Consider the following 18,738-nt stretch of genomic DNA (forward strand, 5'->3'; position numbering starts at 1 on the left):
GGCATGCTTGTACAGTTAGCCAGACAGGAAATATCATAACTTTGCAATTTAAAGTGTGTTTGTTGAATGGTCCATACCAAAACAAATAACAAATGTAAAGTTACTAAAACACACAGTAATAAATGAGAAAATGGAAAGTATGTAATCAGTTACATCAACACTGATGATGCGGGTAGTGTTGAATATCACTGTGGAAATTAACTTACTTATCAATGAAAACAAGCTTCAGTGAATTCTGTTTGGTTTCAACATGAGTGGCAACCTAATCCTAGCTAAAAACACAGAGCTGCTGTGGTGGCAGCCCAGCTAACGGTGTGATTCTGTTTTCCCCTGTTTTTTTCCTGTACTCTGCCAGCCTCCCTGTGTCTCCTCCCCTGCGTGTGCTCTCCCTCTCCCTCTGCTCCTGAGCCCTGCATCTCGTCAGCCACCTCCTCTGTCTGCCACACCTGCTAGCAATCAACCTCATCCCTGCCTGCATATCAACCCCGGTTCTCCACCCCATCGCTGCTTGATCGTCGTTGCTCCTAACCTGGTGCCGCAAGTTCACTCAAGCTCCTGAAATCCCCAGTAGATACTCAGTTCTCCAGCTCTTGGTTTTTCCCTTGTGTCTAACCCTGTCTGTCTGTTTCCCTTCCCAGGTTCACACACCCTCGTCCTCTGTCCTGTCAGCTGGGTTCGTCCACCGGTCCTCTCCTCTTGGGCTACCTCCACGGCACTCCCCTTGCTTCTCGCCAGTCCACCTGCCACCACACCGTTCCCTTCCCCGGTCCCCTGCCTCCCACGGCTCCCTCGCCTCTCCTCCTCTGCTTTGCCAGGCCCTCACTCCTCTGTGTCCTCTTTCCCTGTCGTCCACCTCACCTCCATCTCCTCTTCTCCAGCCCCTCTGTTTCCCCTAAATAAACCCTTCTACTGAGTGTTCCGTTTGGGTCCATTCTGTCCTGTTCCGTAATACAGAGGGACATTTTTAGCTTACTTCACAATTACAAGATTACACACAATTTCTACATTAAAAGTTCTGACAGTACTTAACACCTTTAAACAGAATACTAAGAAGGTGGCCTGCCCACCACTTAAGCTATGCCAAAAACATGGGTATTGCCCAATGCAAAGTCCATGTTTTCCTGAAAGTCACTGTAAGAAGTGAGCAGTGGTAACTTCAAACAACTGATGCATGTGTTCCTGCGTCATGCTCTTGGTGAAGAAATTCAACTGAAGGTTGTGGAGAGAAACCGATTGGAACAGTATTGGCTCAGTGGCAAAGGCGAGTATTGTCCCCAGCTTTTGTTTCCTCTTGATCTACAGAAAAAGGAAAACATAAAATAAAAAGATTTATAAACACTGCATGCATCACTGCTATATACAGATATGCAGGCGCATCTCCAAAAATTAGAATTTCATGGAAAAGAAACTTATTGGTATTGCTCCGAATATAAGACGACCCCCACTTTTTTAAGACTCATTTTTGGAAAAATACTTTCTGAAGACCAAATTAACTTTAAATAATTCTAATAAAACACAATGAATAAAATAAAACTAGGTAGGTTGTGGTTTTTAAAATCTTTTAAAATTAAAACTTTTTTTATATCTTTTTTAATTAAATGGTCAAATTTAAATTACTGCTAAATAAGATGTACCCGCAATCACATTTGTAAATCGTCTCTCCATTTTTCAGTGGGACAGTGACCAAGGGGGTAAGCCACAGTTGGAACAGTGAAACTGACCAAAGCCTGCATGGAAAGTTCCATGTAGGCACAAAAATTACATCAAAACCCTGTGACATCCCGTCGCACATGAGATGTAACTGTATTTCCTAGATTATAAACTCTCTGTGAATCTAAAAAACTATTCAGCAATCAGTGACGCTGCGTTGGTGTTTGGCACATGAGCCTTGTAGGTGGGCTGATTAAACTGTGACGATCCAAGTCAGACAAACACACTGAGCCATGAAACTTTTTGTTGGCCCAGCTACGCAGCTACCAGAATTATGGTGTTTCTGCCGTTGCTCTACATCATTAAACCACGGTTATGCTACGCAATCATGTGCCAACAGGAAGTATTCCTGTAGTAGTATTTTATTGGTCCAAAACTGGCTTCACTGCCCTCCATTCAAATCAGCGGGGTAGCTTCATCCAGTAAATACAGTCTATAAAGGGGACATACATCAGTCAGGAGGGCAACATGCGCTTTACTGATGTTTGGTGCCATCTATTGTTCTGTGGTGCGCACATAACAGAGAGACCAGTGTTCCCCCTGTATTTGGCACACCGAATGAATAACCTCTCTATGTGCACAATCATTAATATATATCAATGTGTAAGTGATGATTTGAAAGTTAGTGGAGAAAAATATTAGCAGTAAGTTTTTGTCTGGTAGTAAACGTACAGTGTAGGTCAGCGTGTCTGTTAATAAAAGTCTGTAGTTTCCTCAACTGCTGGAAAAGTGAAGGCAGTTAGTGCGAGCTAACGTCTCCCTGTACAGCATGTTTTTGGCTGTTTAAAACGTTTGATTAATTAGTCTTGAAATAATATTAATTAGCTCATCTGTATGCCATTACTAACTTACCTACTTGTCCAGGGTTGAGAACATCAGGTACAAAGCTTAGACTAAACTGGTGTACAGCTCTGTCCTGTATACAAACTGTACATTCTGATAATTAATTTTATATTTTTAATTTTAATATATATTAATATTATTATATTTATATTATATTATTAATTTTATACTTTATATTTCAGGTTTCTGAGGAGTTTTCAACTGGTTGTTAAAGAAATGGAAGACCATGGAGATAAGGTTAATGAAGGGATGCAAGTTAGTCCTTTTAAGCTAAATAGGAGATGTTTCTTTTGGATTTTAATGCAAAGAAATTATCCACAGATCCTGTATAGAAAAACAGATGATGCATCAAGATTGCAGGCCTGAATCGTAATCGTTATCGAATCGTGTGGTACCCAGAGATTCCCACCCCTAGTGGTTTTGGCACTGTGGGCAGGTGCCAAGTCCTGTTGGAAAATAAAATCAGCATCTCAGACTTTGTCTGCGGTCATTCCAGTTGCTTGTGCACATTTTCCATACCACATTTTAACCTTCCAGTAAACTTTCCTTGAATATGCTTTGGTCCAGCACTCTGCAAACAGCCAGCCCTTTCAGCAATGACGTTCTGTGGCTTACCCTCCTTGTGTAGGGGGTCAATGAGTATCTTCTGAACAACTGTCAAATCAGAAGACATCCCCCATGATCGTGGTTGTGTGTACAGAACCAGACTGAGAGACTAAAGGTGTATTATATGCCGTTTTTCCATTACCAGTACCAGCTCAACTCGCCTCAACTCTACTTCACTCGGTTTGGCAGTCCTCCGTTTTCCATTGTACCCCTCAATGTAGCTGGTCGTCATAGACACACACAGCTTTCTCTTTATTTAAGTTAATACATTTCAACATTCCTCAGAATGTAAAGACAGATAAGCGGTATGAAAACCTTCCAGCTGTGTTTTCCTCTGCCGTTGTTGCTGCAGCGGTGAAGTGAAACACTGATTATTCGGTTACCATGACACCTGTCAGCAGGTGGAATATTTTAGGCAGCAAATGAACATTGTGTCCTCACAGTTAATGTCTTAAGGCTCGTACAGACTACATGACTTGTTGTCTTTTAATGGAAGTTTTGAAGTCGTCGTGGTGTTCACACTACGTGACTGATAGGTGACAGGGGTTCACACACTATATGAGCTGACACCCGATGACTGTCTCCAAATCACATTGTCAAGAAAACACGTGAAAAGTAACACAGGGAATTCCACGAAACTACACACAAAACACATTTTAATTATATAGAATAGGGGTGAAAGAGTGGATTAGCACACACACGAGAGCAAAGGCAGGCCTGTGTGATCAGATCCAGTAGACGAACCATCCCCGCCGGGTCAGGGCTGTAAAAGGAAGACCTACTTTAACATTATGACCAGCAGGTGGTCATAATGGCTGATAGGTGTAAATGTAATAAATTATCTGGAGTTCAGCACCTCAATTTATGTGAGAGTACAATCAATACATACCAGTACTGTCAAGGGCCAAGTTCATTTTGCCTTCCTCTCCCTCAAGCATTGTAGATTGGGGCAAAGCTTCCATTAGAAGTCTTAGAAATTCTCTTCTTGGTCCACCCAAGCCCACAGCCTCTTCGGGTACTCCCATATCATCAGAAAACCTGACAGAAATAGCGTGACATGGATCGTATGTCACTTGTTTAAAACCTCTGATGGCTCCATCAAGGATTGTGGATCGGTTAATGTTAAACTTGCATTTCTTCTGATGATTTATTTTTGTTGCAAGATCATGCAAAATATCTCTTGCTGGCACCAAGCGTCCTGTGGTCCTTCTGAAACAAACGAGATAAATATGTTACACTGGTTAGAGTGTGGTATTGTGTGTGTGTGTGTTGTTCATGATCTTTGACAACTTCAGCACACAATTATCACATACAAAAGGATATGGATAGGTATTTAGTAGGGGTGTGACGAGATCTTGTACCACGAGATCTCGAGAGATTAAATTATGACAATATTTCTCGTCAGGTAAAAAGCTGTATCGCGAGACTCACACAATTGGCAATTTCACATGCTACCAAGCCACACATTAATTTTCTCATGCAGTGAAATAAAAATGTAATTATAACAGACAAGATAGACTCACAGAGCTAATCAACTCCGCCCAGCTGATCGGCGTATGTCCTGAGAGTAATCAACTGAACCGCACAACTCGCGCTGTGAGTCCAGATAGTTGTGACGAGTGGTAACGTAGCTGGTAGTTTTGCAACATAAACATCTAGAAACTGAAGCGCAGACTTGCTCTGTTTGGAACTGTGAGCACTTTATGATCTGCTGCTGTTAACTTGTGTCGATTTGTGGTGATTTCTGCTTGAACAAAAGTGTTTTAGTGACTTTCGGTTTCACATGCAGTCCCAAACTGCATCAGCTAAACGGTCTAATGGGGATAACGTTACTACCAGCGGAACAAAACCGTAATGTGCCGCAAAGGGCAGGTAGGATTCTCATTAAATAATTATGTTAGTCTGGTAGTTTTATGACTTTATTCTGGACATGCCAGAGACCATAGATGTGTGGGAGGGACTCTGAATGTGCAGAAAGTTTTGAACATGAGTAGAAAAGCTGCTGAGCATGACCTAATAAAGTCCACGAGTTGAGAATTGAATTCAAATTTAAAGAGGTTACTTCCCCAATCAAAGACAAAACAGGAGGGAAGACTAAATCATAAATCAGCAGGGATGATATTAAATAAGCTGATCTACTGGAGAAACAGCACAGAATGACTAAGAGCTGCACTGACATATTCTGGTAGAGTTAGGCTATAGAATTTTAATCGTCACCTGCCACTTCAATTTTGGGTTTCTCTTTACATAAATAAAAACATTTTCACCATAAACTGGTGCAGAAAAATGTATCAGAACGCAATAGTGTTGCTCAAATATATATAATTTTTATATAATTTAGCATTAAAGATTTCTTAAAAATAGTGTTAACATCTTGTGAAGATCTGGTGAACCCAATCTCGAAAATCGTCTTGTCTTGTGGGTCACACCCCCAGTATTTAGTGTAGTACAAAATCGAGAGGTTGTGATATGTGGCACAATAACGTAGCCAAGTTCTGTGAACTGTGTTCCCAAACACACTTAGTGGCTTACTGTGTTTGTAATAGTTATTTTGGACAACAAAAGAGCTCTGCAGCACAGACAAATAAGATATCAGGCTTTGGATATATGTACAGTACTTATAAGTAGTAATTGGTTAATTGTGGCTTTGCACTACATTTAGCCCCTTGAAATGTACTGTGGCATCTGTGAGCAGCCCCATTCACTACATTTGATACAGACCATTTAACCAATCAAAATGAGAAATGCTCCAACTGTAAAACCTAAATAAAACAAATCAGCAATAACACAACAAAATATTTGCAATTGGCAACCATAAAACTTTTTGTACTAACCTTTTACTCTGCAGGCTTGCTAGTATGGCCTGGTTCAATTCTTCATTATCAGAAGACATGTCAGTCAGTGCAGCTATTACTGAAAGGTAGTTATCATAGTTTTCTGATTGACGGTATGTTGAGGTAGAGGGTAATGCACGACAATGACTTGTTGGAGTGCTGTTCTGGGAGGGTAAGCTTGACATATTTTGGCAAGTCAGGACCAGAACGAGATCAACTGAAGCTGTTCCTCCAAATGATGAGGTAGAGGGCTGACTGGTGGAAGGGCAGCTTTCTAGTGAGCATTCTGGCAATTGACTAGAAGAACTGCTAGCTGAAGTGCTGCTGCGGTTGGGTGAGAGACAGCTCTGGTAGGTCAAGGCAGGAGTTTGAGTGAGCAACGCTCCACATCTGGATGTGGAGCAGATACACATTTTGGTGGGAAGGCAGTCACTGGACTGGTGAAACTGTCTGAAGATGGATATGAGCGTCTATCTTCTGTTTGGGATGAGGAGCGCAGCTGCCTTGCTGAACCTGTGTTTTCATCACAGTTGTTGTCCTTATTGCTATAGCCTGTAATATCATCCTGAGAGAGACAAAATAACCATTATTAGATACTCTAAAATTTCATTGTAAACTCAACAATACCTGGAAACCTTAAAATTATTAGACTATAGTTCGATGACATATCACTTGCAATAAATAAACAAATATTGAAGTGTGCATATTAACTGCCGGGTTGTTTTTAAAATTAATTATAGGGTTATAATTGAATATTTTAAATAAAAACAAATGTTTCTGGAGCAGCAACATTAATTTTAACAACATCAACATCACTATATAAAGTCAATATGTGACATCCCAATACTGAGTTATGTTTAGAAAGAATAAAAAACTCAGACATCATTCTGCATCCTCCTCTTCATCCTCCTCTCAATCACTGGCTGCAGGTAACGTTACCTGGTAGAAGGAGGAGCGGCTGGTTTGTCTCAGCCAGCAGCTGAGTTTCAACAATGTGCCATATTTAATACCGCATATTTAATATTTCTGTGCCATCCATAAATAAACATTATCATATCATCTGATGTTTATTCACCCTTATTGCATTCTGTGCAATGCATAAAACATACATTTAGGATATTGTATTTTTAGAATCATACAACAGCTTTTTTAAAAATGGTTGTTTTATTTTTTTCATGCATGCCCTTTAACATGGCACATCTCATGAAGTAAATCAAACAATTTGATACATTTAAATAAACACACTGATGTATGAACAAGAGAGAACAGCACTATAAAACAGAAAAGGCTGTACTAATTTAGAACAAACTACATTACTTAACATTTATTAATGTAACGTTAGCTGACGCTTTTATCCAAAGCGACTTACAACTGCTATGTCACAGGTCGCACGCCTCTGGAGCAACTAACATTAGGGGTTAAGTGTCTTGCTCAGGGACACATTGGGTCTACCACACCAAAGACATGTGTCTCATCCACTGCACCATCACCATCCCAAACTACAGTAATGTTAGCTCTCTAATTTTAGGCACTGTCAATATCTTAAGAGGGTTGCTAATGTTACTGTAACTTGAGCTAGAGCTGGACAATGTCTGCAGTTGTGGTCTACGTTGCGTTAAACCTTCGTTCTGACAATATTTTGACTGACCTTGCTACTGATTAGCTTTCCGATTCAATGTTAACGTTACCTGCTTGTGCTAGCAATAACATTACCTCGCAGCTAACATGACACGCTAATTTACGCCCATTTTGTGCCGCGACACTTCTATCTGCGAATGTCTATGAATGTCTCATCCATGTATTTATGCAGTATTAGCATGCTTTACGCTAATCGAGTCTTTATATTCGCGTATTGAGGTCTTTGAAAGCGCACAAACACAGTAAACACACTTGTAACCTGCAGAGCACGGTACTGTTAACCAGATACTGCGGGTCTGTGGGATACACATGTTGTGCAAAGTAACCTTCAGTTAAGTTTTTACATTATTCTCACCTTTTCCTTGACCGTGAGCTCCAGTTGCCAAAGTGTTGCTGAGTCTGATATCGCAAAGACTGCCGGAGTCTTGCAGTTTGGGGCTGTGGAGCAGCTTGGCTTGCTGAAGCGACTGGGGAGTTGCCAGGTCTGAAAAGTTCCCTCATCTCACTTTCCGCCGTGCTGTGAGTTACGTTTGGTGCAGATGAGCCTGTCCCCTGTCGCTCAAGCGAAGAGGACAGGGATGTGACCGTTTCAGGGGATGATAAAATATTTCTCAATACCCCAATGGCTTGCTGCAGCACTCGCGTCTGATCGTAACCTGGATGACCCAGTACGAGCTGCTCAGCCAATCACAGTGCGTCAAACTACCTGCCTTCCTTTTCCACTATACTCCTTAGGTTTCCACTATACTCTGGCTCCCACATACAAATATTCTTCTCTTATATGCATATATTCTTCTCATACATGTATATATACTTGTCTCTGTATGCATTAATTAAAAATGAAAATGAATGTATACACTAACTGGATGTGCATGAGAGCAAATGTATGAATGTGTGAGTGAAAATATATGACTATGAGAGTAAAAAAAATGAATATGAGAGTACAAATATATAAATATGAGAATGATAACATATAAATGTGTAAGTGATAATATATGAATGAATGTCTGAGCCGCATGTCGTCATTCCGCCGCTGGTTGTCGAGGTGGTGTCCAGCAAACGATGTGGGCTTTGTAGATCATTGGCAGACTTTCTGGGGAAGACCTGGTCTGATTCAGAGAGACGGCATCCATCCCACTTGGGAAGGAGCAGCTCTCATTTCTAGAAATCTGGCCAAGTTTATTAGTGGACCAAATCCATGACAACCCAGAGTTGAGACCAGGAGGCAGAGTCGCAGTTTAACACACTTCTCTGCCCTTCTTTTTCAGCAGTTACCCACCCAAAACCCTACGCAGAGTCGCAGTCTAACACACTTCTCTGCTCCTCCATTTCAGGAGTTACCTAGTGAAAATCCTATAGTGACGGCGTCTGCCCCCCGTCCATTGAAATGATTTAAATCAAAGGTAAACAGAACTGTGCATAAAAACCTCATAAAAATTAAAACCACAAGAGCAATAGTGCAAACGAATAGGAGAGTTAAATGTGGAGTCTTAAACATCAGATCTCTCTCTTCTAAAGGTGTACTAGTAAATGAACTAATATCAGATTATGATATTGATTTATTTTGTCTTACTGAAACCTGGCTGGGTGATGGAGAATATGTTAGCCTAAATGAATCCACCCCTCCCAGTCATATTAATACTCACATTCCTCAAGGCACAGGCCGTCCTTTAAATGGACAAAAGTTGTAGGGGATTTTAATATTCATGTGGACGTTAAGAACGACAGCTTTAGTACGTTTATCTCTCTTTTAGATTCCATCGGCTTCTCTCAGAGTGTTCATGAAATGACTCACTGTTTTAACCACACCCTCGACCTTGTTCTGGTATATGGTATTGAAATTGAACATTTAATAGTGTTCCCACAGAATCCCTCTTTATCTGACCACTGGTATTGGTGAACTACACGCTATTGGGCAAAAATGTCTATACAAGACGGAGGACTCCTATGCTAATTTCAGTCCCTCCCAAATCGATCATCTTGTTGATAGTGCTGCAGGCTCGCTGCGAAAGACACTCGACTCTGTAGCCCCTCTAAAAAAGAAAATACTAAAACAAAGACGGTTAGCTCCATGGTATAATACTGAAACTCGCAAATTAAAGCAAATATAGCAGAAATTTGAGAGGAATTGGCATTCCACCAAAGTGGAAAATTCTCGTTTAATTTGGCAAGATAGTCTTAAAACTTATAGGAAGGCCCTCCGTAATGCCAGAGCAGCGTACTACTTGTCATTAATAGAGGAAAATAGGAACAACCCCAGGTTTCTTTTCAGCACTGTAGCCAGGCTGCCAGAGAGTCACAGCTCTATTGAGCCAAGTATTCCCATAGCTCTCAGTAGTTACGACTTCATGAGCTTCTCTAAAGATATAATTCTAACTGCCCTCAACTGGAACCGACTTATCTCTAAACTCAGGAACCTTAGAAACAGCTGTAGAACCAGATATATGTTTAGACAGTTTTGCTTCCCTCAATCTTTACCAACTAACTTCAATAATTTCTTCATCTAAACCATCAACCTGCCTCTTAGACCCCATCCCGACTAGGACCACAGATCCAGACTCCACAGCTCCAGAGCCAGAATCACCTGCAGGAAGTGATAGGAGGAGAGAGGAGAGGGACAAGAAAGCACAAGACTACCAGAAACTATAAGCTTTATCAAAGAGGAAAGTCTACTCTTAAATGTGGATATGGTGTCTGCCTCCTGAACACAAACTGGAACCTGGTTCCACAGGAGAGGATCTTGATAGCTGAACGCTCTGGCTCCTAGTCTACTTTTGGAGACTCTAGGAACCACAAGTAACCCTGCATTCTGGGAGCGCAGTGCTCTGGTGGGGTAGTAAGGTACTATGAGCTCTTAAGGTTAGATGGTGCCTGACCATTAAGAGCTTTGTATGTGAGAAGAATGATTTTAAATATTATTCTGGATTTTACAGGAAGCCAATGCAGAGAAGCTAAAGCTGTGTCTCAATTCAGGGACCGCATCCTTCGAAGGCTGCATTTGAAGACCGAATACGTCACAGTCGGTGCAAATAGGCTGTTCTATTTCGAAGGCTCCTTCAAATGCGGACGAGAAATGCAGCCTTCTTTTCCTCCATTTGGAGGATCCAACGGCTGGATCCTTCGCAGCCCAAAGTATCCCAGGATTCATTGCGCGTCGGTTGATTGTCCCAGCGTAAATAATGGCGTCGGCTGTGTCTGTAGAGTTGAGCCCCCCCGATTTTACCTATAAATGTAAGTATTGGATTTCAACTCACTTCAAAAGCCACCTACACAAATGTAAAAACATAACAAGAGGCATAAAAGCGCAATATGTCGTTTAAAGAATAGGATTGTGGAAAAAGTTGACGTGAGTTGATATTATACGTCGCTTATACTTCATATTATGTACATAAAAATACCACGTTTGACTGATTTAACGTTAGACAGGTTGTGAACCCTGCTTGGTTTTCAGACAGTTAACGTTAGTAGCGGTTGCAAAAACCTTGGGATATAGTACACAGTTAACATAACTAGGTTATTTTGCGATTTGTGCTGCTTTTTGTTTGGTGATGTGAAGCAAAAAACTTACTTGAACATGTCGTTTTGTTTTAGGGAGCAAGGAGCAAACTGCCCTCTTTATGAAATTGAGGTGGGAGAGCGACCACCTCTTCACCGGGGCAAAATTTTCTGCTAACGTGGCTTGGAGGTAAGTATCAATATCCCTTTTGATATATCTGCATTTGATCATCTTGTATTTAAAGTTACAGTTAAATGAGCCCCCATCCTATACAAAGCCTGTAACAATAATACAATTAGCAGATGGGGCGGCCCTTTTTTTGTGCCCTGTCGCCTTTTCCAGTCTTCACAAAATTACCATTTCTTTTGTTTCTCTGTGATTAGGACAATTTTGAAGAAAATGGGCCTGTGGGGGAAGGTGACTTCCCTCCAAGCAAAAAACAGTGGGACAATTTTTAAAAAAAACACAAAGTATGTATGTGTGATATTAAATTTATATATTTTGTATATATATATTTTTTTATTTTTTAAATAATTTTTGTATAAATCGTTCACTATGTAGCATAAAGGGAACTACAAACTGCATTTCATCTTAAAACCCTCTTTTAATACATACATAAATTTACCTTGTACGTTGTATATTCATTTTAGCCATGCACGTTAATAAACACAGTTGCTTAAATTTGTTTTTCTGCTGTTGTTATTTACCATGATTGATTTCCTGTGCCTTAGGATTGCAAGTGTCCAGGGTCAGGAGAGGGTGTAGGTGGGAAGCCCACTGCTGCAACTTGGCCCTGGTTTGTCCTCATGGATGAGGTGTTGGGACAGAGGCATTCCACCATCCCACCTGTCGGAATTGCCTCTATCCCTGAGGACACACCAGGGCCAAGTACTGCAGTGGGTGACCAGGAGGAGGAGGAAGAGGAGGAGGAAAGCCAGCCGAGAAAGAGAGACAGAGAGGATGAGCTGCTTCAGCTTCTCAAGGAAGACATGAGGTTGCAGAGAGGGAGAGGAGAGCACAGGAGAGCAGAGAGAGGATGGACAGGCTTTTCTTTCTACTAGATACTTGCTGAAAAATAATCCTTAAAGGGGCATTATGGAGTTTCCAGCGGCCAGTAGCAGTGCGGTTTTAAGATTGTAACAAGGCGCGTGCTCGTACGCGTGATTGCTTGAACTCATGAGCAAGCATAATCCGAAACACTACCACTTTCATACAGAAATCCTGCAATAAACACAGAAACACCAGCATGCAGGCTGTGGCTTTTCACACGGACATGTTCAGGCTCTGTTACTTAAACGTTCCCGTCTCATAGGCAGATCAGGACCGGCGCCGTGCCTTTCGTTCAGCGCAGCGTGCCGCATATCAGCACAATCCTCCCGGAAAAAAGGCAGAGTGACAGCGGCTATAGACAGACAGGGAGAACAGACAGCTGGAAACTCAGGTAAATCCCACTGCAACGTTACAGTAATAGTTTTATTAGCTGCAGGTTGAACTACTCCATGCTTGTTACATGATCACAGTACATTTACTGCATTTAGCCGACGTGCTACATCGTTAGCTCGCCTGCTGCTTTCTCTATCTATCTTTTCTCTATCTTTACTATCTGTGTATCTTTCACCGGAGGCTCAGCAATGTCATCACAGCTAAATATATTTGATGATAATGAAACGGGTAGTGAGCTGGACTGAATATTATAACGATATTGTGGAAAAGCTGTGTACCTGAGTATCGGTAAAGGCAATAAATCTAAATTCAACGTTACGAAGCAAACAGCAGCAGGTCCGAGCTAATGTAGCATTAGCTGGCTGCTCCTGGCTGCATAGTAAACAAAATAGCTTTTTACCGTTAACGTTACATCATTTCTTGCAGGTTTTGACACTTAATGTACATGACATAATGTCTGTGGTACACAGGATAGTAATAGGGATCATGTTAGTTGGTGAATAAATATGGAAAACGATATAACTTTACACCGGACAACATTAGCAACTGATCGGCGTTAGCCGGCGAGCTAACGTGACTTTCTCTGTGTTTCTCCAGCTCTACTAATGCTCGACATCATCTGAACATGTGAACCTGTACATATAGCCCATTTAAATAATAATATCTATAATATTTATTAATCAATTAAAATAAAATATTTGTTAAATAAATGATTTTATTTTCTGTGGTCTTTTTAACTATTAGTATTTACAACATATTTACAACATTTATTCTGCTGAGCAGGGAGACCCTGGTGATACTGCTAGACCTGGATGAGCTACCACAATAAAGACCTTGGTATCTTCTGTCAGCAGGGCATCATCTGGGGTGGTCTCCAGAGTGTGTTGCAGCTGTGGATGTATCTCTACACTGTCCGCCGTATCGTCCATCAATGGGTTTGCAGGGCTGGCTCAATCGACAGCTGCCATGTCACTAAGATGTTTTAGAGGCAAGAATAATAGGCAGTGCTCACAAAATACTAATTCACAATCTTATTTTGACAAAATAAATCTCTACAAGCTATGTGGAGTCCTTCACCATCTTCAACCTGAGCCTGAGTCTCCAAAGGGTCCCTGTGCTGTGGAAGACATCTTGCCTCATGCTTGTGCCAAAGACGTCACGTCCCAGTGACTCCAAGGACTCCAGACCTGTGGCACTGACCTCCCACATTATGAAGACCCTGGAGAGACTGGTTCTGGATCAGCGGCGGCCCATGGTCAGACCTCTCCTGGACCCACTCCAGTTCGCCCTGACTGGGAGTTGAGGATGCCATCATCTTCCTGCTCAACCACACCTACGCCCTCCTGGACAAGCTGGCGAGGGTCATGTTTTTTGACTTCTCCAGTCCTTTCAACACCATCCGGCCGGCCCTGCTGGGTGAGAAGCTGACAGCAATGCAGGTGGATGCCCCCCTAGTGTCCTGGATTGTTGACTACCTGACTGGCAGACCACAGTATGTGCGCCTGCAACACTGTGTGTCAGACAGCGTGGTCAGCAACACCGGGGCCCCGCAGGGGACTGTCCTCTCTACCTTCCTCTTCACCATCTACACCACAGACTTCAACTACCAGTCCTGCCATCTTCAGTTCAAGTTTTCTGATGACTCTGCTGTGGTTGGATGTATCAGCAAGGGTGACGAGGCTGAGTACAGAGCTGTGGTGGGGGACTTTGTCACATGGTGTGAGCAGAACCACTTACAGCTCAACAGACTAAGGACTAAGGAGCTGGTTGTGGAGAGAGGAGAGACAAGGCACCAGTGACCCGTTTCCATCCAGGGGGTCAATGTGTGGACATTTTGGATGATTACAGATACCTGGGAGTACACATTGACAATAAACTGGACCGGGCCAAGAACACTCAAGCCCTCTACAGGAAGGGCCAAAGCCATCTCTATATTCTGAGGAGGCTGAGGTCCTTCAACATCTGCAGGACGATGCTGAGGATGTTTTATGAGTCTGTGGTGGCCAGTGCTATCCTGTTTGCTGTTGCATGCTGGGGCAGCAGGTTGAGGGTAGCGGACGTTAACACACTCAACAAACTGATCCACAAGGCCAATGACGTTGTGGGGTTGGAGCTGGACTCTCTGTCGGTGGTGTCAGAGAGGAGGATGCTGTCCAAACTACATGTCATCTTGGACAATGTCTCCCACCCACTCCATGATGTGCTGCACAAACACAGGAGAACTTTCAGTGCAAGACTTATTCCTCCAAAATGCACCACAGAGCACCACAGGAAGTCATTCCTGCCTGTGGTCATCAAACTTTATAACTCCTCCCTTTAAGTGTCTGACAGTCAGTTATTAAACTAGACCTTATCTATTTTCTGTGCAATATTACCTGTTTAATAATTAATGTGCAATATTCTCTGCTGCTATTTATTCACTAGTACTTTTTGGTTCACCATAATAATTCTTAATAATGTAAATATTGTACATACCCCCATTACTTTATATTTGTGTTTATATTTTATATTTATACTCTTATATTTATATACTCTTTATCTGTCTACCTTGACAAGTGTGCAATTGTGACAAAAGAATTTCCCTTTGGGGATCAATAGTATCAAAAGTATTTCTGATTCTGATTCTGCAGACAGCTGGTCACGCCAAGGAGCACCACTCACTGTCTCCAAACCATTCTCCCCCTTCATCCTCTACCTCATCCTCCACAACATCTGCCTTGGGGCTGGTGACATTGTGGCATCATGTGCCATGTGCCATCAGCCACAATGTCACCAGCACCAAGGCAGATGTTGAAATGGTTAAAAATATATATTTCAATCTGAAAAAAAACAACAAACATTTATGCTTTTTGATCAATCAGTCTGTTGATTTAATTATAGTATAATTTAAAAAGAATACTCACGTGAGGTACAAAGGTGTGGTGCACCTCCAGCGCTTGCAGGAAGATGGCCCGGAACCTGATCTTCATCATCCCAAAAGCATGCTCTTGTAGGGCGTGTGCCTTAGGGTCTCATCTGCCTTGGGGCTGGTGACATTGTGGCATCATGTGCCATGTGCCATCAGCCACAATGTCACCAGCACCAAGGCAGATGTTGTGGAGGATGGCACATGCTGTTATGACATGAAATGGTTAAAAATATATATTTCAATCTGAAAAAAAACAACAAACATTTATGCTTTTTGATGAATCAGTCTGTTGATTTAATTATAGTATAATTTAAAAAGAATACTCACGTGAGGTACAAAGGTGTGGTGCACCTCCAGCGCTTGCAGGAAGATGGCCCGGAACCTGATCTTCATCATCCCAAAAGCATGCTCTTGTAGGGCGTGTGCCTTAGGGTCTCATCTGCCTTGGGGCTGGTGACATTGTGGCATCATGTGCCATGTGCCATCAGCCACAATGTCACCAGCACCAAGGCAGATGTTGTGGAGGATGGCACATGCTGTTATGACATGAAATGGTTAAAAATATATATTTCAATCTGAAAAAAAACAACAAACATTTATGCTTTTTGATGAATCAGTCTGTTGATTTAATTATAGTATAATTTAAAAAGAATACTCACGTGAGGTACAAAGGTGTGGTGCACCTCCAGCGCTTGCAGGAAGATGGCCCGGAACCTGATCTTCATCATCCCAAAAGCATGCTCTTGTAGGGCGTGATGAGTGGGAGTGGGTGTTGGAGGCACGGGTACCCTCCGTCTGCAGGGATTAAATGCCCTGGAGGAGGGTAGAGTGAACTTGTGTACAGTGGGCGGTAGCGGAGCACTCTGGAGTCGTGGACCGACCCAGGCCAGCCCATGTAGGTGTCAATGAAGCGGCCCTGATGGTCACAAACAGCACTGCAGGATGATGGATGGAAACAGTTTCCTGTTCTTGTAGCACTGACTATCAGGGCTGCTCGTGGCTTGATGCGGACAAGGCAGCCATCGATTGCTCCAGCTGCTTTAAAAAAGGCTCTGTGTCTTGCCAGCAAACCCACGGGATATCTTTTCTATTTCATCCTGGGTCTTCAGTAGGTGGATGACTTTGTGGCGAATGGCCACCACCTCCTCAGTGACTCTGTGGACGATGCCGTGGACAGTGGATCGAGGCATTGCAAATACTCTGGAGACCACCCTGTATGATGCCCCACTTGCCAGCCACAAGAGAAACACCAGGGTCTCAATCGTGGACCCCATCCTTGTCTCCGTTTCTGGTTTAGGAGGCCCAGTAGCACTCCAAGGGCCTCCCTGCTCAACCGGAAATCCGGCTGTGTGTACTGCTCGTTAAAAAACCTGTCCAGCACAGGAACACTCAAATTTATCCTGCAGTACAGGGGCCTAGGCTGGTTTACGGAGAAAAAGTAGAAAAAAATGGTTATGAAGTGTGAGAGATTAGTTAAATTAGATAAGGCTTGTATATCTAACTATTCAACTTGCTTTAGCTGATCAATGACAAAAACAGTGTCATTATTTTAATATTAAAGTAGGGTTAGGTTTTCTTTAAATATGAAATTATGTTGTTAAAGTGAAATGGCAGTAGCAATAAACTAAACTGTGGTTAACATTACTGTTAGCTTTAGGAAGCCTATAGTGCCTAAATACATATAAAATGCAACGTTTCTTAGTTACTTTCCGCCACTATTTACCTGGCCGGAGGCCTTTCAGCCTGAGATACATCATGCGGCGGCGCTGGCGGTGAAGTATCTCTAGTTCCTCTGTTAAAATTAGGATATTCGTCTCCATACCAGAGGACAGCAGCTGTGAATGTTGCTAGGCGACAGGAGCGGCGCTTCACCACGCAAGGGTATGGGCGGGGCCAGTTGGTGACGCAAATAGACAGTCTGTCTCATTTAAAAACGGTTGGTTCGGCCTTTTGCGGCCGTATGCCTTCGAAGGCCACGCCCTTTGAAGGATGCAGTCCCTGAATTAAGACACAGCTTTTGACAGGAGAAATATCATCTCTTTTCCTGGTTCCTGTCAGAACACGTGCTGCAGCATTCTGGATCAGCTGTAGAGTCTTAATGGATTTTTCGATCAGCCTGATAATAAGGAATTGAAGTAATCCAGCCTAGAAGTAACAAATGCATGGACTAGTTTTTCTGCATCATTTTTAGACAGGATGTTCCTGATTTTTGCAATATTACGTAGGTGAAAAAATACAGTCCTTGAAATTTGCTTAATGTGAGAGTTAAAGGACATGTCCTGATCAAAGATAACTCCAAGATTCCTCACAGTGGTGCTGGAGGCCACGGTGATGCCATCAAGGGAAACTATATCTTTAGATAATGCGTCATGGAGGTGCCTGGGCCCCTGAACAATAACATTAGAAAATTACAGGTCATCCAGGTTTTAACATCCTGAAGGCACATTTGAAGTTTAGCTAACTGATGAGTTTCATCTGGCTTGATTGATAGATATAACTGAGTATCATCTGCATAACAATGAAAGTTTATGGAGTGTTTCCTGATAATATTGCCTAAAGGAAGCATATAAGCATAAGAGGATTGGTCCGAGATCCTTGTGGAACTCCATGACTAACTTTGGCGTGCATGGAGGACTTATCGTTAACATGTACAAACTGAAATCGATCTGATAACTAGGACTTAAACCAGCTTAAAGCAGTTCCTGTTATGCCAATGAAATGTTCCAGTCTCTGTAAAAGGATCTGATGGTCAATGGTATCAAATGCAGCACTAAGATCTAATAAAACCAGTACAGAGACAAGTCCTTTGTCTGATGAAATAAGGAGGTCATTAGTAATTTTCACCAGTGCTGTCTCTGTCCTATGATGAACTCTAAATCCTGATTGAATATCCTCAAATAAACTATTGCTATGTAGAAAGTCACACAGCTGTTTGGTGACTGCTTTCTCAAGGATCTTAGAGAGAAATTGAAGGTTAGATATAGGTCTTTAATTGGCTAAAACATTCAATCCTATTCAATTTGCTTTTCATATTCACAAATGAAACAACCTTCCCACTTGTGATTAAAGCACAATACAGTATGATATATCCTTCTCTCTGTCTGGTGGTGCTATCAACAACAAAAATTTGATGCTGAACTATAAATCTGGCCCAAGAGTCCTAAGCTGTACCAGTGGCTCTGTGAGGCTTTGAGGCAAATGCAAACATCCAAACTATTTCTGAAATTGACAGAAAGTCAGGCCCACGTCACAGAGTGACT

General features: G+C 42.1%; 1 pseudogene; it reads right to left on the reverse strand.

Annotated features, from left to right (window-relative positions):
* Positions 1–401: 401 nt before the first annotated feature.
* On the reverse strand, positions 402–13,882 carry LOC123973341 (annotated as a pseudogene).
* Between the last annotated feature and the right edge of the window lie 4,856 nt (positions 13,883–18,738).

Source organism: Micropterus dolomieu, linkage group LG07 (assembly GCF_021292245.1).
Source record: "Micropterus dolomieu isolate WLL.071019.BEF.003 ecotype Adirondacks linkage group LG07, ASM2129224v1, whole genome shotgun sequence".
Taxonomy (NCBI): Eukaryota; Metazoa; Chordata; class Actinopteri; order Centrarchiformes; family Centrarchidae; genus Micropterus; species Micropterus dolomieu.